This window comes from Bubalus kerabau, chromosome 4 (genome assembly GCF_029407905.1).
Source record: "Bubalus kerabau isolate K-KA32 ecotype Philippines breed swamp buffalo chromosome 4, PCC_UOA_SB_1v2, whole genome shotgun sequence".
NCBI classification, from domain to species: Eukaryota; Metazoa; Chordata; class Mammalia; order Artiodactyla; family Bovidae; genus Bubalus; species Bubalus kerabau.
This window is the reverse complement of record NC_073627.1, coordinates 46,012,726-46,034,088: the sequence shown is the minus strand read 5'-3', so window position 1 is coordinate 46,034,088 and position 21,363 is coordinate 46,012,726. Positions and strand designations below refer to the sequence as shown.

General features: G+C 43.6%; 1 protein-coding gene across 13 annotated transcripts in view; it reads left to right on the top strand.

Moving 5' to 3' along the window:
* LOC129649598 (uncharacterized) overlaps positions 1-21,363 on the top strand; it is a 139,963-nt gene that overhangs the window by 48,399 nt on the left and 70,201 nt on the right. The window lies entirely within an intron of this gene.

Sequence of the window (21,363 nt, the reverse complement as noted above, 5' to 3'; positions counted from 1 at the left end):
ACCAGTGCTCAATATCCCCAGACTTCGAAATCTTTGTGCGTGCAAAGGATATGAAGTGCTGTCTTGGATATGGGATAAAGGATATGACTGCTGGTGAGGTTGAGCATATTTTCAAATGTTTTTTTTTTCTTCTGTGAATTGCTGGTTGCTATCCTTTGCCTATTTTATTTGATGATTTTATTGATCTGTGGTGGTTCTTTATAGATTTTTAACATGAATCTCTTGGCAGGTAAAAGATCTTCTCCCAGGCTGTAGTTTGTCTTTTAGGGGGAATGGGAGGTTTGTTTGTTTTTCTTAAATACAGTGAAACACACCAATCTTTTTTTTTTTTTAATTTTATTTTATTTTTAAACTTTACATAATTGTATTAGTTTTGCCAAATATCAAAATGAATCCGCCACAGGTATACATGTGTTCCCCATCCTGAACCCTCCTCCCTCCTCCCTCCCCATTCCATCCCTCTGGGTCGTCCCAGTGCACCAGCCCCAAGCATCCAGTATTGTGCATCGAACCTGGACTGGCAACTCGTTTCATACATGATATTTTACATGTTTCAATGCCGTTCTCCCAAATCTTCCCACCCTCTCCCTCTCTCACAGAGTCCATAAGACTGTTCTATACATCAGTGTCTCTTTTGCTGTCTCGTACACAGGGTTATTATTACCCTCTTTCTAAATTCCATATATATGCGTTAGTATACTGTATTGGTGTTTTTCTTTCTGGCTTACTTCACTCTGTATAATAGGCTCCAGTTTCATCCACCTCATTAGAACTGATTCAAATGTATTCTTTTTAATGGCTGAGTAATACTCCATTGTGTATATGTACCACAGCTTTCTTATCCATTCATCTGCTGATGGACATCTAGGTTGCTTCCATGTCCTGGCTATTATAAACAGTGCTGCGATGAACATTGGGGTACATGTGTCTCTTTCCCTTCTGGTTTCCTCAGTGTGTATGCTCAGCAGTGGGATTGCTGGATCATAAGGCAGTTCTATTTCCAGTTTTTTAAGGAATCTCCACACTGTTCTCCATAGTGGCTGTACTAGGTTTGCATTCCCACCAACAGGAAACACACCAATCTTAATGGCTGCAGTTTGGTGGGTTTTGACAGATGTATGGAACCATGTAACCTACTCCTCTGTCATGTCATGGAACACTTCCATCACCCCAGTAAGGTCTTTGTTCTCCTTTCCAGGCAACCACTGTTTTAACATCTTTTACCATATTGTATTAATCGTGTTCGATTTAGAATTTTATATAAATTTAATCATACAGTGAGTGTGTCTGGCTTCTTGCTCAGGATAATGTTATAAGATTCATCCATGTTGGGTAGATTTCTTTTTTTATTGCTGAGTAGATTGCTATTGTATAAATACACTGCAATATGTTTATCCTTTCTCCCGTTGATGGACAGTGTGGTTGTTTCAGTTTTTGGCTACCATGGATAAAATGGCTATAAACATTCTTGTACCTGTCTTTCTGTGGGCATATGTTTTCATTTCTCTAGGGTAAGTAACTCAGAGTGAAATTGTTGGGCTGTAGAGAAGGTGTATGTTTAACTTTATGAGAAACGCTGTGTTTCATCTTTTGACTCTGTTAAGGGCATTGTCTGTCATCAGATTTAACAATCTTTTCCTTTATTTTTTTTGCTTGCTTTTAAGAACTCTTTTTCTGAGGTCATAAAGATTTTCTGCTATATTTGCTTTGGAAGGTTTTAAACTTCGTGTTTCACTTTTGGGTCTTGAATTCACCTGAAATTGATTTTTGTCTACTGTGTGAGATAAGAATCTATTTTGCCCCCGTTCTCCATTTGGGTAACCAATATTCCCAAAACTGTTATTGACTAGAGCATCGCCCCCGCCCCCAATTGCAGTGCTCTGTCATAAATGAGATTTCCACATGGATTTAGATTTGTATCTGGGTTCTATTCTGTGCCATTGGTTTATTTTTCTGTCCCTATGCCAATACCACATTGTGCTAATTACTATAATTCATAAAATGTCTGGCTATCTGGTAGGGTAAGTCATTCTTCTTCATTCTTGAAAATCAGCTTGCCTACTTAGGGTCTTTACTCTTTCTTATAAACTTTAGGATAAGTTTGTTAGGTGGCAGGCATGTGTGTATGTGTGCAGGCGCACACATTCAACACAGTTGAAATTTGTTTAATTTTGTTTGTATCTGCATTGTATTTATTGATTTGGAGAGAAGATTGCCAATTTTATGACTCCAAGTCTTCTCATTTGTGAACACAGTTTATGTCTCTTTTTTATTTTCCTAAGGTCTTTTAATAAAGTTATGTGCTTTTTCTCTTAAAGATATTTGTGCATTTTTTGTTGGATTAATTTTTGGTATCTTCCAGTTTTTTTGTTTTTGTAAATAGAATTGTAAAAATGACGTTTTAAATCATCTGTTGCTGATTAGAGGAGCATAGTTGATTTTTTGCACACTGGTGGTTTAGCAAGCACTTTTCTGAACCCTTTTATTTGCACCTATGGTTTGGCAGTAACTGCTTCTTACATTTTCTATATGGACAATCCTATAATCTGTAGTGAATGTTTCATTTTTTCCTCTCAAATCTTTACAGCTTTAATTTTCTCTCTTGTATTTGAGCACTGTCTAGAATCTCCAGAATAATGGTGGCTAGAAGAGGAGATAATGGATCTCTTGGTCTTGCTCCTGCCTCTGAAGGAATGCTTTTAATATTTGCCCATAAAGCTTGATGTTCATTCCAAAGTTTTCATAGATACACTTTAAGTTATAAAGTCTCCTTCAAATCTTAGTTTGCTAAGACCTTAAAAAATATTTATATCATAAATGGATGTTGAATATTTAAAAGAATTTTTCTGTTTATTGAATAGTCATATAATTTCCCTCTTTGATCTATGAATTCTATAAATAGATTTTTTAATATTAAATCATCCTTTTATTCTAGAACCAACCTCATTGGTTTATGTTGATGATGGTTATTATTGTACATAGTATTGTACAATATACAATTGTATTGTGTATTATATTGAATGGCAAACGTTAAGATTTTTGCATTTATGTTGAAAAGTGAGATTGTGCTGTAATTTTCCTTCCTTATGTTTTCCTTGCTGTTGCTTTTGGTATTAAGGGTATATTTACCTTACAAAATAGTTGGGGGAAGTTTCTTTCTTTTCCTAGTCTTTGGAATAGTTGGCATGAGGTTGAATTACCTGTTCTTCAAATGTTTGATAGAACTAACTTATAAAATCACTTGGGCCAGGCTTTGTGTGTTTGTGTCTATGTGTAGGTTTTTAAAACATGGATTCAGTTTATTTAATGATTAGTTGTATGTTCAGATTTTCTATTTCTTATTCAATAGCTTTGGTAAGTTTTTATTTTTTTCTGGGGAAATTTCCATTTCATTTAAATTTTCTAATGTATTGGCATAATCTCATTCATGGTATTATCTTGTTTTTAAATTCTTTTCATCCCTCTTTCACTCCTAATGTTATTTATTTGTGCCTTTTCATATTTTGATCCATCAGTTCAGATGTTTGTCTATTTTACTGATATTTTCAAAGACCCAAACTTGATTACCTCTTCTGTTATTCCTTTGTTTTGCCTTTTGTTAATACCTGGCTCTTTCTTTATGATTTCCTATTTTTTTTTGGATTTACTCTGTTGTATGTATAACATCTTGAATTTGTTACTTAATCCATTAATTTTTCCACAGTCTCCTACTGCATGTTTTTATGGCTATGACTTCTAAGTGCTGTTTGTAGCTGCATCCCAAACTTTGATGTGTAGAATTTTATTATTCAGTTCTAAATATTTTCTTTTTCTATGTTAATTTCTTCTTTGATTCATTTGTTGTTAAGTGTGTTAAGTGTGTTAAATCCCAACTTTAGCTGTCATGGTTTATTTAGATTCATCTAAATTTATCAATTTAATCAATTTAATTGCTCATCATTGTTTATTGCTTCTCCTTTCTTTTCTATATTTAATTTTCTTCTCCCTGAATACATCCTTTAGGTCTTTTTCTCAGCATGAATATGGTAAACTCTCTTCTTAGTTTGAGCAAACATAGTTTGTTTGTTTTCTTACATCTAGCTGGATATAGAATTCTTGGTTGAACTTTATTTTCTCTGAGTAATTTGAAGGTATTTTTTCATTGTCTCCTGGTTTATGTTGAAAAGTCTATTGCATTCTACACTGTTTCCTTTTTAAGCAATATGTATTTTCTCTGTGATTGTGGCTTCACCAGGATCTGGTTTGCCCTGGACAATCCAGACAGCACCTGTTACCCTTGCATAACTGTTAACAATAGAGATACCAAGGGAACATTTCATGCAAAGATGGGCTCGATAAAGGACAGAAATGGTATGGACCTAACAGAAGCAGAAGATATTAAGAAGAGGTGGCAAGAATACACAGAAGAACTGTACAAAAAAGATCTTCACGACCCAGATAATCACGATGGTGTGATCACTGACCTAGAGCCAGACATCCTGGAATGTGAAGTCAAGTGGGCCTTAGAAAGCATCACTACGAACAAAGCTAGTGGAGGTGATGGCATTCCAGTTGAGCTATTTCAAATCCTGAAAGATGATGCTGTGAAAGTGCTGCACTCAATATGCCAGCAAATTTGGAAAACTCAGCAGTGGTCACAGGACTGGAAAAGGTCAGTTTTCATTCCAATCCCAAAGAAACACAATGCCAAAGAACGCTCAAACTACCGCACAATTGCACTCATCTCACATGCTGATAAAGTAATGCTCAAAATTCTCCAAGCCAGGCTTCAGCAATATGTGAACTGTGAACTTCCTGATGTTCAAGCTGGTTTTAGAAAAGCAGAGGAACCAGAGATCAAATTGCCAACATCCGCTGGATCATGGAAAAAGCAAGAGAGTTCCAGAAAAACATCTACTTCTGCTTTATTGACTATGCCAAAGCCTTTGACTGTGTGGATCACAATAAACTGTTGGAAATTCTGAAAGAGATGGGAATACCAGACCACCTGACCTGCCTCTTGAGAAATCTGTATGCAGGTCAGGAAGCAAGAGTTAGAACTGGACATGGAACAACAGACTGGTTCCAAATAGGAAAAGGAGTACGTCAAGGCTGTATATTGTCACCCTGCTTATTTAACTTATATGCAGAGTACATCATGAGAAACGCTGGACTGGAAGAAGCACAGCTGGAATCAAGATTGCCAGGAGAAATATCAATAACCTCAGATATGCAGATGATACCGCCCTTATGGCAGAAAGTGAAAAGGAACTCAAAAGCCTCTTGATGAAAGTGAAAGTGGAGAGTGAAAAAGTTGGCTTAAAGCTCAACATTCAGAAAACGAAGATCGTGGTATCCGGTCCCATCACTTCATGGGAAATAGATGGGGAAACAGTGGAAACAGTGTCAGACTTTATTTTTGGGGGCTCCAGAATCACTGCAGATGGTGACTGCAGCCATGCAATTAAAAGACACTTAGTCCTTGGAAGGAAAGTTATGACCAACCTAGATAGCATATTCAAAAGCAGAGACATTACTTTTCCAACAAAGGTCCGTCTAGTCAAGGCTATGGTTTTTCCTGTGGTCATGTATGGATGTGAGAGTTGGACTGTGAAGAAGGCTGAGCGCCGAAGAATTGATGCTTTTGAACTGTGGTGTTGGAGAAGACTCTTGAGAGTCCCTTGGACTGCAAGGAGATCCAGCCAGTCCATTCTGAAGGAGATCAGCCCTGGGATTTCTTTGGAGGGAATGATGCTGAAGCTGAAACTCCAGTACTCTGGCCACCTCATGTGAAGAGTTGACTCACTGGAAAAGACTCTGATGCTGGGAGGGACTGGGGGCAGGAGGAGAAGGGGACGACAGAGGATGAGATGGCTGGATGGCATCACTGACTCAATGGACGTGAGTCTGAGTGAACTCTGGGAGTTGATGATGGACAGGGAGGCCTGGCGTGCTGTGATTCATGGGGTCGCAAAGAGTTGGACACGACTGAGCAACTGAACTGTTAACAGCATCTCTCTCATTCTAAAAAATACCATATGTAGAGTGATAAATTATGTGATCATCCTAACTATAATGTACATAAGTATAATTTCACTTTCACTTACCCTCTAAGGACTCACCGTGTGCGTCCTATGTCTGAAAATCCATCAATTCTAGTGAGTGCTTAACCATTTTCTCTTTTTAGAAGCCCTGCATTAAAAACCTTTTATTTTAAATTGTATCATAAGAAAAAAGTTAATGTATCATCAACTTAATATGTCCTTTTCTTCTCCAATTGTCTGATCTGCCAGTACCCTTTAAAGCTATCATGGCTGCTATTGTAACATGCTAGATGTTGTTACTAAGTCCAACCTCATATTGCTCACTACATAACAGGTCAGTAAATTGAGAGATGAGTTGTTGGGGCAAGGAATAGAGACTCTATGTGGAAAGCCACCATACTGAGAAGATGGTGAATTAGTGTCCCAGAGAACCATCTTCTTTGAGTTAGAATCCAGCCTTCTTCAAAACTAAAAGATGAGGGTTGATTGCTTCAAACTTCTTGATGCCGGAATCCTTTGTTCTTGCAGCTGTCCATGTATGTCTGGGTACAATGTTCCTGTAAACCTTCAACAAGACAAACTGTATTATCTGTTCTGCAGTGTTTTATCTCTGTTTGAATGAAAAAGTGTTATATCTTTAAAGGTCAGAGCCTTGAGAACAGGCTGTCCTGTATCTTTCAGGCTATAGGCAACATTCTGAACTTGCAGCAAAGGCAGTAGACTACAAAGGCTAAAGTCAAAGAAACAGATCCAATATGAAGTCAGATTTGTTCCTCTCTATTACAGTATTACATATAATGGACCATTTTTTGGCAGCCTCAGTTCTGTGACACTTGCTTTAGCCCTCTGTGTGTTTGCTTTTATTGTGTATCATACATAAACATGCATATAAAACCTATTCCAAAGAATGATGCACTCAGCATTCAGGTTGACAGAACATTACCTAATATCTTATATCCTCCTTTTGTGCCTCTGCTCAAGGGCATCCTGCCCCACTCTGTGTGTGTTTAAATTTTTAATTTAGGCATTGTGATTGTAATCTGCAGTTCCTTTACTCAGTTTTGTTGAGCATGTTCTCATATTTATTTGACATTTGTCTTTTCAGTGGAATTCCTGTTTTTGCCTTTCATCTGTATCCTTTGGGATTATTTTCCTTATTATTGATTTACAAGCATTCTTTACACGTTTTGGAAATTAATCCTTTGTCATATGTGTTGCAATTTTCATCTCCAAGTTGGTGGCTTGTTTTTTCTCATTCAATATGAAATCTCTGGAAAACCAGAAGTTTTTTTTTTTTAATATTTATTTGGTGCTCCAGGTCTTAGTTATGATACTCAGGATCTTCCATCTTCTTTGCTGCATGTGGGGTCTTTAGTCTCAACATGCAGGATCTCGTTCCCAGACCAGGGATCAAACCTGGGTTCCCTGCATTGGGAGTGCACAGTCTTAGCCACTGGACCACCAGGGAAATCCCCAGAAATTCTTAATTCACCTATTTTGTTGTTGTTTTTAAAGGTAAGTGCTTTTTTTATACCTTATTTAAGAACTCCTCTATCCTGAGGGCCTAAAATTATTATTCTATATTGTGTTCTAATTTTTGTTATAGTTTTATCATTCCTATTTCTGTTTAATCTCTCCTGAATTGATTTTTATGTAGGACGTGAAGAAGGAATTAATCTTTTTCTGTATGGATAACCAGTTGTGTCAGTATCATTTGTTATAGTCCATCCTTTTCCTTGTAAATCTTTAACATCTGTTCTGCTATAAATCCAGTTTCCATATATGTGTGTGTGTTTCTGGGCGCGCTCTTCTGTTTCATCAGACTATTTTTCTATTCCTGCACTGATACCACACTGTTTTGATTAGCTTTATCTTGATATCTGGTAGGACACATCCTTCCTTCTTGTTCTTCCTCAAGAGTAACTTAGGTTTCATGGTCCTGTAGTGATCCTTACAGATTTTGGAATCAGCTTGTTAGTTTCCATGAAGCTGTCTATGATGGACTTGGTTCAATGCCATCATTGCTCTGTCAAATGGCTTGGCTGGTCCCTGTGGAAAGTGGTGTTGTATTCAGGGCTCAGTGTTTATCTTTGTGGTCAGCAAGTTGGACTCTCACAGGGGCTGTAGGCAGAGCAGCCATGGTGAGTGGGGATTATTGCTGAGCCCGTGTCTCACCTCCATCACTCCCACCCATGGCTATTTTTCCATGAGGGCTGGGGCAAAAGGCCAAATGATGCCTGTAGAATGGGCTTTCCTCCTCGCTGATGTTGGAGCCCTCTTCTGCTGAGCCACCCCATGCAAATACATTCATTTGGAGAGATCTTCTCACACCCCTATATCTTTGTTGCCAACTAGTTGGACACGACTGAAGCGACTCAGCAGCAGCATCCAATCTTGTTATTTCAAAGTCCCTGCCCATCCAGCCAAACTGTCAGCTTCTATGAATAAACATAGCCCAGTATCTATACCACTGGCCCAGTGTGGGAAAGGGGAGGCAGGATAGACTGGGAGAAGCCCCTGATTGTAGGACAGTCTGAGAAACTACCACACCTTGCCATCACGACTGTGAAATATGAGTGTGTGGAAAGGCTGTGAACAACTACTTTGACATAGCCTCAGAGTGGTAGCTTGTTGAGACATTTTGACGCCATCTCCGACCTCCACAAACTTCTGGGAAAAAATGGCTAATATTTCAGGTATTTCACCTTATATCTCTTCCACCTTCCAATCTTGTTCAAATTTCTCTCATTGGCAAACTCTAACCTGGGGCCATATTGGGAAAAGTAATTCTCTGACTTACAAGAAGTGAGGATGGTGGAGCAGACCATTTTGCCTCAATTGTATATACTTACGTGGTTTGCAGTCATTTCCATATATAAGTCAGGGATCACTAGCCATCCTGGCTTGGGAATGGCTTCCAGGGATAATAAATACTACTGTTCACTGTGTCGGTTCACCTGGAATTGCGGCCTAAGGTGCAGGGGACAGGCATCGTACTATGACCGGTCTTACGATGTTCAGTATTAGAAGTGTGAACTCTGGGAGTTGGTGATGGACAGGGAGGCCTGGCGTGCTGCAGTTCATGGGGTCGCAAAGAGTTGGACACGACTGAGCAACTGAACTGAACTGATTAGAAGTGTGTGAATACTGATGGAGAAATAAGGTTTGAAATGCCTGGTACCAGAGGCTAGTCTGTTCAAAAGTATGATAGGAATGTGCTTGACAGTTAATGTTAAAGAGTTCATTACATCTGTGTTTAAAGCAATCAATTTCTCTTTGTTTATCCTTTGTACGAAGAGTCTTAAAATGACACTGCAACCTATAACAACATAATTCTGTTCAAAAATGTTCTGTTGCGTAAGAAACAATAAGGTAAATTATTAACAGAAGTACCTTCTAGTGCACCAGTCATCTCTTCAGCTGCATTTAATTTGCTATTTAACTCATCCATTGGGTTTTTAATTTCAGTGACTTTCTATATTTCTCTAGCAGTTCAAGTTAGATGCTTTCCAAGTATGTTTGCTTGATCCAAATATGTCTGTAAGATCCAAAGGACAGGACCAGAGGACTTCTTTTTCTGTCTTCTTCTAACTACAGCGATAGATAATTTATGGAAGACACAGATAAGTAAACAAATGATATCAGTTAGAAATCACCTTAACCAGCACTAAACTACCAGAGACTTAAATGATTTTATGTCTCTGGTCTGAGTCCTCCTCTGTAAAACTTATCCTCCCAATTCATTCCACAAATACCTTTCTCTTTCCTTTCTAAAATTCCTTCCTTTACATTGTTAATTATTCAAGCTATACGTAGTTTGTAGACCGTGTGTTTTTGTTCTAGTGGTTAAAGTCTTGGTGATGACATGGGTAGAGTGGGGATCAAATGCTATTGCTTATTTTGTCTGAATCTTGCTCAGTCATCTTGTAATTTAGGATTATGAGCTCATCTCCTGCAGCATTCTATCTGTGAGAATCATGTGCAGCCTTGGAAGAGGGTGTGCTCTCCTGAGTGGTTTCGTGTTTGTTACTGTCAGGAATCCAGGGGGTATCACTGTCCTGAGACTAATGTTACCATGTTACCTTACCAGTCTGGGAGTTTCTAGACTACTGGGGTAGGGTTCCTCCCACACAGCTACAGCATTCAGTTCAGTTCAGTCGCTCAGTCGTGTCCAATTCTTTGCGACCCCGTGAATCGCAGCACGCCAGGCCTCCCTGTCCATCATCAACTCCCGGAGTTCACTCAGACTCACGTCCATCAAGTCAGTGATGCCATCCAGCCAACTCAAAGCTTTATTCCTTTGATATTTAATCCCCTTTCAATTTCTTGCTCCTGAGGATTTTCTTCCTTGAGAACTTGGCTCTGTTTTTCAAAGGACGCCTGTTATACTTTATCCACAGTTTCTAAGTGTTTATTAGTGGAAGGATCTTCAGGTTATTTAGCAAACCATATTTCCAAAATTATAAGGCTTACTACTTGTTTTTGTTAATTGTTGTGGCCCTTTGGCCTATCATTATGCCTGGGGAAAAGATAGTAAAAAAGTATTCTTTTGTTCTTTATTTGTGTCCCCTGGTAACCGGGATCCTTAAGCCTTTGCCCTTCCCTCAGTGCCCAGCACAGAGCCTGGCACACAGAAGGCACTCGGGAAACGTTTGTGGAACGAATTGGGAGGATATGTTTTACAAATGAGGACTCTGAGACCAGAGACATGAAATGACTTAAGTCTCTGGCGGTTCAGTGCTGGTTGAGGTGATTTCTAGCTGATATCATTCATTCATTCATTCACATATCTGTGTTTTCCATAAATTATCCATCCCTGTAGTTACCAGAAGACAGAAATCCTTTGGTCCTGCCCTTTGAATCTTATTTTATTGGAGAATATGGTCCTCCCATTCCCTTCTCCAGGGTTCAAGACATCAGTATGTTTGTCTAAGAGGCTCAAGTCTGATGATCTTGGAGGACTTCTGGATAATAGTGGCTGAGACTGAGAGAGAGAAAGCGGGGAAGCTGGAGAGGGTGGCCAGCCCCCTCTGGCCCCTGTGCTTCCATTGCTTCATCTCTGGCCCATGTGCTATTGTTGATTTCCATTCTCCTCTCCCCAACCTCTCCTCCCTCCACTGGGTTTAGTTTTATTTTGTTTTGTTTGGTGAAATTTGAACTCTTGGTAAGAGGCCAGTTGTCTTAGCTAAAAATGATTCTCTTGATTTATTCTTCTTGGTGTCGAAGAAAATCAAACTTTGCCCTAACATGAGCCCTCCCTAGCTGGCTGAGAGCGACAGTTACCCTGGGTAGCATGAGGGTGGCTGTGGAGAGACCCCCAAGCTGAAAGTCCAAAGCCCTTAGTTCTTGGACCAGCATCACCCCTGTGTGACCTGGGGCAACTCACTTGCCCTCTCTGCACTCAGTTTTATGATCTGAAAAATTGAGAGGATAATTTTTAAAGGCCTCTCCAGCTATGCCATCTTGAGGTTACAAAATCAAGTAAGGTACTAAAAAGGGTTTAGGTGCTAGAATACTGGTCTGTGTATTAGGGATGCCTGACAAAAATCCCCGAGCTTCAGTTTCCATCTCTGCCCTTGGCTCAGGCCTGATAACAAAGTTCCTTGATCATGAAAACATAGGGCCAAGGGGCTTGACATTAGTGCCACGAGTTTAGAATCAAGGGCCCTATCCCCTAGTATGTAGGTGACATCTTGTGGAGACCTCGAACAAAACCGAGGTTCTGTAGTCAGGAAGAATTGGAGACGGGGATTCATAGCGCTGTCCCAAAGTAGGTCTGTCCATGTCATTGACTTTGATGTGACCATTACGAACAGCATTTTCAGAGACTTTCTAAAAACACAGCCAAGTGATTGTGCTATAATGGTAAGTGAAAACACACAGGTCACAGATTTATAGAATAAACAAAGCCAGATACGAATGAAGCATAAAAGACTGGAGGTAGAATAACGGGTGATTTCTCCCTCTCTGGGGAGGCTAGTTTGTTCTGCTCATGGCACGTGTGTATTTCCTACTGTGAAACTGTATCACTCTTATAATGGTAAACTGTATTAAAATAATATTTTAAAGAGTGTTCCATGTTGTGCTGGAGGGAGATGGGAGAGCTGGTTGACCCCATGTTCACATCTGGACCCACCAGGGACATCGGTGCTGGCGGGTGTCCAGGAAGGGTGTTGGTGATAGTGGGGGAGTTGCACAGCTGACCTCAGGGAGCAGCTGTCAAACAGAGGCTGTGTTGCTTAGAAAAATAAGGACGAGGTCACGATCATGACCTGAGATGGTCCCAGGGAAAAGGAATTAGACACTGTTGGAGGGGATGAAGAGGGCAGAAGCAGTATGGCTGGGGGAAACCCCAGGCTTGCAGGGACCCACCCGGCTTTAGGCTTAATAGAAGTAAGAGTGGCTGGCTTTGGGAACTGTCCAAGCTTAGCACCAACAGCCTTGGGAGGTGGTGAGCCCAGCCTCACTGGGACGGTTGATGGAGGCTGCTGCCCATGGTCAGGGACACTGCGGTGAGCTTGCCTGCAGTGCTGAGAAACTGGAGAAGAGGCCCTCAAAGTCCCCTTTCATCTGTCAAAGGAGAAGGAAAAAGTTGGAAGGAGAGAAATAATTACCATCATGGTTAGGAGAGGGGACCTCCCAAGTGAGTTCAAGTCTTGGATCTACTAATTATCTGTGTGATCTTGAATTAAGTTACCGAACCTCTTTGTATCTCAGTTTTCTCATCTGCAAAATGGACATAAAGTCAGAGTCACTGTGACAGATGAATGAGAGAGGGTATAGAGGGCTTGTTGCAGGGCACTCTATACAGTGAGCACTCAGTCAGTGAGCTGGATGGCAGCAGGTTATTTTTTGGGCCCCCCCTGCAACTTGCTCAGCACCCAGGTCACTCACTTCAGCCATATCGTGTTTGGCATCAGCCTCTGTGGGTCAAATGTCATGTTCTGTATTTGGCCGAACTAATTTTATCCCAGATTATTTCTGACAGAGTCAACATTCTTCCCTCTCCTGCCTCCGAATCCCCTCAAAAGGTACACATTCTCTGGGCAGGCTGCTCTCTGAGCTTGGTTTCCTTGGCCTCTCTCCCCACGTCGGTGCCCAGAATGTAATAACGAACCCCGTCTCCCAGCCAGGAGCTGGGTGCCCAGGAATTCCGGCCCTGCTCGGCCAGGTCTGTTTGCCAGTGCATCTGTTTCTAATCAGCACGGTGCAGTGCATTCTTTCTGCCGAGCGTGCAGGCCCGGAGCCTGGGGACCTCGCTAATTGATTGCTAAATGGATCCTGTCATTTCCAAAAGAGGCCTCCGGACTTGCCCTTCACTCTGCCTCTGCTCCCCCTGGGCTGGAGAGCTTAAGACTTAACTCGTCCGCTGCTTTTGGAAGAGAGGCTCTGCCCATCTTGAACCTCAGTTGGAGGAATTCAGGAGAAGCCTTAGAAAAGCCCCTCACTCTCTGTAAAGAGATTTTCGGCTTAAAAAGCACTTTTGTGAACACGATCCCTTTCATTCTCCCAGCAGCTCCCTGGAGTTGGCCCAATGGTGTTGGAGAGATGAGAAAAATCCAGGTTTAGGCTGTGAGTTGAGTGGCCCTAGGCCACATAGAGTTGGTGGCAGGGACGGGACTGTCTTGAACCCGACTCGTGCTGGGTCCAGGTTCTTCCCCGAAGCTCAGCCCATCAGCAGTGTCTGGCCAGGGTTTGTCACTGAGGTTGCCAGGGAGAAATGGGGACAGCCCAGAAGTGCTGTGGGTGTGTCTGGATGGCCTGTCTTACGAAAGCACCAGGGTGAGGAAGGTACACATTCAGGGGTGAAGGACAGCTACCCCCACCCCAGAGAGGTCACAGTCTTCCTCCCCACTCAATAGCCGCCTCTCCTCCTGTGCCCTTGCTCCAAGGGCCCCAGGCTTCCCCAGCACTTGCCAAAGAAGAAATCGCCGTTCGTGTCCTTATCTGTCCCCTCAGCTTGGAGGCAGGGATAGTTGTCCTTTTGTCTCTAAATCTCCTCCTGGAACAGGGTCTGCTCATAGTAGGTGGTCAATACATGAATATAGAGCAAATGACTCATCCTGGAGTTTTCCCTCTGATCTCATTCTCCTTGCGCTCTTGGCAGAGTTAATCAGCCAGGATGAGATTAAAACCTGCTCTCAGCAGAGCAGTTTCGCACTCTGGTGCCTCGGCGCCTGATGAAAATCCCCGAGCTTCAGTTTGCATCTCTGCCAAGTGGCGATGATTCCCTGTGTGTCTACCTGGGGCTGCTGCAGGACCATTTGAGCTAATGCAAGTTTGAGTGCTGCTGCTGCTAAGTCGCTTCAGTCGGCTACACTCATGTAAAGAGGGGGGTGTGTGTGTGTTCATTTTAATCGTTAATGGATTCTGGGCTCCACTCTACTCCAGAAGCTTCTTCATTGGTCCAACTGCCAAAAGAGCTTACTGTAGAACTGGGGTGCAGAGAAGTTCCATCAGTCTGTAAAACTATGAGCCCTCAAAATAAGTCTTGGTTCAGACTAAGTGCTTCATAGGGGCAGAAACCAGAAAGGGAGATCCTTGGCTCCATGGCCTGGATCCTGAGTCCCCAACTGCTTCTGCCTCCTCTCCTGTATCCTTAGCCTCTCCCGCATGTCAATTCTAACCCTGCTTATGAGATTGAAGAGAACTATACTTGGCTCCTGGATCGCCATCTTCATTGCTGTGTGACTTTGGGGAAACCATTTAACCTCTCTGATCTTGTAATGTATAAGATAGGGATAACAGCACATCTTATAGGATTGTTGAGAAAAGTTACTGAAATAATGAACAATAATAAGCTCGACAGTGGGTGAATGTGGGCTGTTCCTGCCGAGCTGGAGCGAGCTCCTTGGTCCCTGTCTCTCCTCCCTCAGCCACTCAGACCTCTGCCATCTGGTCCCCCATGGACACTGCCCTTGCCATGGCCTCCTTTGCTTCCCGATTGCAAAATCCAAAGACTGCTTCATTCCAACCCTGTAGGCCTCCCTGCAGCATTTGGCACTGTGGCCTACTCCTTCCTGAAAAACTCTTCTCCCTGAGTTTCTGGCCCACAATACTCCCTTGGTTCTCCTCCGACTTCGCTGGCCGCTTCTGCCCCGTCTCTTCCACGCAGTCGTCTTCTTTCTCGGCCACAATCCCAGGGCCTGCTCTTCCGTGGAGTCCTGTGCTTTTCTCAGTCTGCAGTCAACAGAGTTTACGCAGAGAAAACACAGTCCTTGCCTGTAAGAGCTCCGAGTCTGACCATAGCCTGCTCACTGCCCCTGGAGACGAGCAGGGGCAAAGTGCTGTGCTCATTGCTTCTAGATATTAACCCATTTGACACTTGCAGAGTTGGATGGATTGGGGCTTGAACCCAGCCCCACAGCGGACACTGGAGGGATGGCAGCAGATAGCCCCTGGGTCGTCTTACCAGTGGGGAAGGAGCTGGGAAGCTGGCCCAGGCTGCACTGTCCATGCCCTGCAGGGCCTGGGGATGGTGTGGGGTGGGCCTGCCCCTCAGGCTGGACACAGAGAGAAAACGCTGGGGACTCAGAGCTGCAAAGCAAGCATCTGATCTGCTTTGCCATTTTCTTGCTGTGTGACCCTGGGACAATCACTTTACCTCTCTGAGCCTCAGAGGTGTCAGTGAGGCCTCGTACATAAAAGCATGTATTAGAAAATAAGCAAATTATTGTCATTCTTGAAGCACTTTGGACCTCCCAGGTGGTGCTAGTGGTAAAGAACCCGCCTGCCAATGCAGGAGACACAGGTTTGATCCCTGAGTCGGGAAGATTCCCTGGAGGAGGGCACAGCAACCCACTCCAGTATTCTTGCCTGGAGAATCCCCATGGACAGAGGAGCCTTAATTTCTGGGCTACAGTCCATGGGGTCGCAAAGAGATGTGACGGAAGCAACTTAGCATGCACAAAAACACTTTGAAGCAGGCGTCCCACATCTCTGGGATCTAACGACTGATGATCTGAGGTAGGACTAATGTAATAATAATAGAAATGAAACACACGATAAATGTCACATGCTCGAATCATCCCCAAACCATTCCCCGCAACCTCAGTCCCTGGAAAAGTTGTCTTCCATGAAACTGGTCTCTGAGCCAAACAGATTTGGGGACTGCTGCTTTAAAGCACATGATCCAATTGGATCCTAACAGAAAAGGGACTTGCTGGAGAGTCCTGTGAGCTGGAGACCCCCCTGGATCTTCAGAATTCAGTGGGGGACACCATTCCCTCAGTTCCTCAAGGCAGGGGTGGGGGACCTGCTCATACCAGGCTCTTCACCTTTGCTATCGAACTTGCTTTGGACAGAAATCCTGGCAACAGTACCATCATGTCCATTGTATAAAAAAGAAAGGTCAAGGCCCCCCGAGAGGTTAAATGACGTGCCCATGTCCACACAAGGGGTGCTTGGGAGCCAGGTTCTGCCCCAGCGCTGTGCTCCTTCCATCTGGACCCTGCTCCTCCAGTGCCTTCCCCCGCTCCCATTCACAAGCCGCCAACCCATCCACGGGCTGGTTTCCTGAACGCGCCTGCCTCCTGGGAGCAGGGTTAACCGTCCCAGTCCAGGTATTCATGGGCCATGGCCCACAGTGAGAGCTGTAAACAAATTAATATTTGGCGGCACCATTTCCCAGAACTTGCTCATCCCTGGGGGAACTGGGGAAAAAGCAAATGAAAGACGTTTTGAATCCAAGAGACTGGCTTGTGGGACATCCTGGGACTTTTCAGAGCTCCCCACTTCCCTGCCTGTTACATCACATCAGGTGTGATTTATCAAGCACATCGCCTCCTGTGCCGAGGGACTTTGTGTGAACTGTCTCACTTAATGCTGACACCAGTCTCGGGTGGCAGGTACTACTTTGATCCTTGAGTTATAGGTGAAGAAACTGAGGCCGGAGGGGGCACAGCTAGTAAGTGGTGGGACCAGGATTCGAACCTAGGCAGTTGGGTTCCACAGCCTGAGCTCTGAAGTCCGCAGCACAGTGGGGAGGATCGGGGAGGGGCTCTGGGGTGCCTCACAACTCGGTGATTGGCTGGACCTCCTCTCTCAACCCATCCCCATTTCCAGCTGGCCTCTTTCTCCTCGTTCTGGAACCTTCCTTCCGTCTCCACTTGGCCACGCCGCAGGAGATGCTGGCGGAGCCTAGGAGGCCACATCCGTGCCTGGTCTGTGCCCAAGCCTCTCTCAGTGTCCCTGGGTTCCTTCTCAGTCCACGGCAGAGCTGGCTAGGAGTTTGTTAACATGTTGAAGATTTATTCTGCTCTCTGGAGCTTCTCTTCCTTTGCCTTGCACTGTTTATTGAAATTGTTCATAGGACACTGTTAAAGACTAAAACAAAAGTCAATAGAAAAATATTTATGGGCGGTGGTAGGACCGCTGCCACGTAATGATGCTTGAAGATGGTTTTCAGAGGTTTGCATTGTGCTGTCTCCTGATGCTGGGGGCCGGGGCGAGAAGGTGAGGGGGCAGGGAGCAGGGACCCACTTCTTGGCTCAGTCCTATGGTTTTACAACCTTTTTCCCAAGAATTCAATCTTTTGATTCTTACCCCTTTTGGAGAACTGTGGATTTTCTGAAACCAGACCTCTCCCAGGCAAGGTAGCTCAGGAACCAGTTCCAAAGGTCCTCCCCTGGCTTCTTCCTACATGCTGCATATTTAGCGTGAAGTCTTCATCATTTCTGGTGTGCGGATGATGCATCCTAGCTTCCAACGTGCGTGCAAGGGTTTCCTCTGCTGGTTATTTCTGTCATAAGCTGTGAAAAGAATTGAAAGTGTGTCTGTTTTTTTAAACTTTTATTTTGTTTTGGGGCATAGCTGATTAACAGTGTAATAGTTTCAGATGAATGGCATGGAGACTCAGCCATACAAACTCCCCTCTGCATAACATTGAGCAGAGTTCCCTGTGCTATACAGTAGGTCCTTGTTGGTGATTCATTTTAAATACAGCAGTTAAAAAAAAAAAAAAAAAAAGATGTGTCTCAAACAGCTATTTTTCCCTAATTTTAAAATGCAGGTTTCTAAAAGGAACTGTACTGAAAAAAAATTTTTTTTTTCCTCCAATATGTGTCCCCAAGTGGTCCAAAGGGGCCAGGGTGGGCCTGGGGAAGGTTCCAAGGACAGAGTGGTTGCCCAGGGCCGAAACTCAGAGGTGCCAAGTGGGCCGAGGCTCAGCACCTGGCCTGAGCTGGGGACTCAGGTAGAGAAGGGGAAGGGAGGGCAGCGGAGCTGGACTCGCGGGCCTGCAGGTGGTAGCATGAGGTTCGGACAGGTGGACCAGTGGGTGTGGGAGGTGTGTCAAGGCCAGGCAGGACTGTGAGGCCCATGCTGGGCTTCCTGTCAGGGGGCTGCAGTCAGGGGCCAGACCAAGTACCTAAGTCTGTTGACTACAAACCCAAGTGGAATGAAATGTGTGATTCAGAGGCAAAACCAAGCCAGCGCGGTCTCTGGGGTGCTTCCAGGGCAAGGGAGGGCATTGAAGGCTCTGCCCTGATCTGTCACAACGTTGCGTCCAGTTCTGAGCAACACATTTTAAATATTAAATGAAGAGAAATAAGAGTTACATTCACAGAGTTCAAATATAAAGCTAAAACACACAAGAGACTTCCCTGATGGTCCAGGGGTTGAGCTGTGCTTCCAGTGCGAGGGGTGCAGGTTCGATCTCAGGTTGGGGAAATAAGATGCTGTGAGGTGCGGCCAAAAATAAAATTAAGAAAACCCCGCACAAACAAGTAAACAGTGAAAAATCGCCCACTCGTCCCTCTTCCCCGCTCAGTCCCCTCTGTAACTGTTGTCATTAGCTTCTTAAACATTCTCTGGACTTATATACGGCTTATACAAGAGACGATCAATATGTTTTTTTGTATAAATATCTCCCCTTTATATACTAAACTTGGAATAATGTACATGTCTCGAGCTTGCATCTTTATCCTTTTTACATCTGGACCATGTATGTTAACGTCATCACCCATCACTAAATGTTTTGCATCTGTGACCAGAACTGTGATAAGCTGGCAGGGTCTGAACCCCACTGAATCCTCACAACAATCTTACTTGGTAGGTGCTATTTTTATTCCTGTGGTGTAACTGAGGAAACTAAAATGAGGAGAAGTTAAAGGATCTGACTCGCTTAAGTGGCAGTGGGATGTGAACCTGGGAAACTGGATTCCAAAGTCTGTCACTACCTCCTGTTCTGACAAGCATGTGGCTGACCCTCTCCTGGTGGGCAGGTCGGTCTCTTAACATTGGTGGGGCCAGGGTAAAAGTGCTAGTTAATGGTGCCATGCATCAAAATAGTTAAAAGCTATCAGTCAATAATCCAAAGAATCTAAAGTTATAAGTCAAAATTGCTCATACCTAACACATGAAGAGCTAACTTAACTATGAGTTAACAAACTGTCATATGAAATATCCAGCCTCCACTCATTCAAATACATCTTCATAACAATACAATTGACATGTAAGTTCAAAATATAATTGACAAAATGAAAAAATCAATAGAAAGCAGATTTTTTTAATTTAGAGAATACTTTATTAGTTTCTGTAATCAAACCCATGGAGGTAAGACCTTACATATTTAATATAGTGTGTTACCCCTGACTCTTTGTGACCCCATAGACTGCAACACGCCAGGCTCCCTGTCCTTCACTGTCTCCCAGAGTTTGCTCACTCATGTCCACTGGGTTGATAATGCCATGTAACCATTTCATCCTCTGTTGCCCACTTCTTTTGTGCTCAATCTTTCCCAGCATCAGAGTCTTTTCTGATGAGTCAGCACTTCGCATCAGGTGGCCCAAGTATTGGAGCTTCAGCATCAGTTCTTCCAATGAATATTCAGGACTAATTTCCTTTAGGGTTGACTGACTTGATCTCCTTGCAGTCCAAGGGATTCTCAGGAGTTTTCTCCAGCACCACATTTCGAAAGCATCATTTCTTCAGCTCTCAGCCTTCTTTGTGGTCCAGCTCTCACATCTGTACATGGCTACTGGAAAAACCATATCTTTATTTGTTAAATATCTTTAGTCTGTGTGCATTTGTCATAGGCAAGCCCACATCAGGGGCTCTTCTTGCCCATGTAAGGTTGATTCTGGTAGGAAGAGCAGTTTTCAGTTAACAGTGGTCAAGGTTGCAGGACTTGGGATGTTTAGCATGGGGAAGAAATTATCCCCTTTTTTCCTCTGCCTTGTCTTTACCCCTGTATGTCTCCTTTCCCATCTTGTTTCTTCATTTCCCCCCACTTATTGTCCCTGAAGGGGTGTCATGGAGACACTCATCCTATGCTGTTGCAGAAAGTAGGAACCATACGAGGGAGTGGGCAGTACATAGAGGGAACTTCGGACTCAATTGGAGTCGAAGGTTCTAAGTCAGTCTAGCCTGACATTAGATTGAGCAGCTGGCAAAGGAGGTGGGTTCCCTGCCCCAGAGGTACCCAGTCATGGGTTTCTGGTACAAAAGGATTTATGCATTGGGTAGGGAGTCAAGTTGGAGAAGGCAATGGCACCCCACTCCAGTACTCTTGCCTGGAAAATCCCATGGACGGAGGAGCCTGGTAGGCTGCAGTCCATGGGGTCGCTAAGAGTTGGACATGACTGAGCGACTTCACTTTCACTTTTCACTTTTATGCATTGGAGAAGGAAATGGCAACCCACTCCAGTGTTCTTGCCTGGAGAATCCCAGGGACGGGGGAGCCTGGTAGGCTACCATCTATGGGGTCACACAGAGTCGGACATGACTGAAGTGACTCAGCATAGCATAGCATAGGGAGTCAAGTTAAAGAAAGAGTCTTTGATTCTTATGCTCCACAGGAGCCCTCATTCAAGTCTCTAAAGTATCATCCTTTCCAGTCTTGGCATGGCTGCTGAGTGATGGGTTCAGTTCAGTCACGTCCCACTCTTTGCAACCTCATGGACTGCAGCATGCCAGGCTTCCCTGTCCATCACCAACTCCCAGAGCTTGCTCAGACTCATGTCCATTGAGCCAGTGATGCCATCCAACCATCTCATCTTCTGTCATCCCCTTCTCCCACCTTTGATCTTTCCCAGCAACAGGGTCGTTTCCAGTGAGTCAGTTTTTAACATCAGGTGGCCAAAGTATTGGAGTTTTAGCTTCAACATCAGTCCTCCCAGTGAATATTCAGGACTGATTTCCTTTAGGATGGACTGGTTGGATCTCCTTGCAGTCCAGGGGACTCTCAAGAGTCTTCTCCAACACCACAGTTCAAAAGCATCAGTTCTTCAGCGCTTAGCTTTCTTTATGGTTCAGCTGTCACATCCATACATGACTACTGGAAAAACCATAGCTTTGACTAGACAGGCCTTTGTCAGCTAAGTAATGTCTCTGCTTTTTA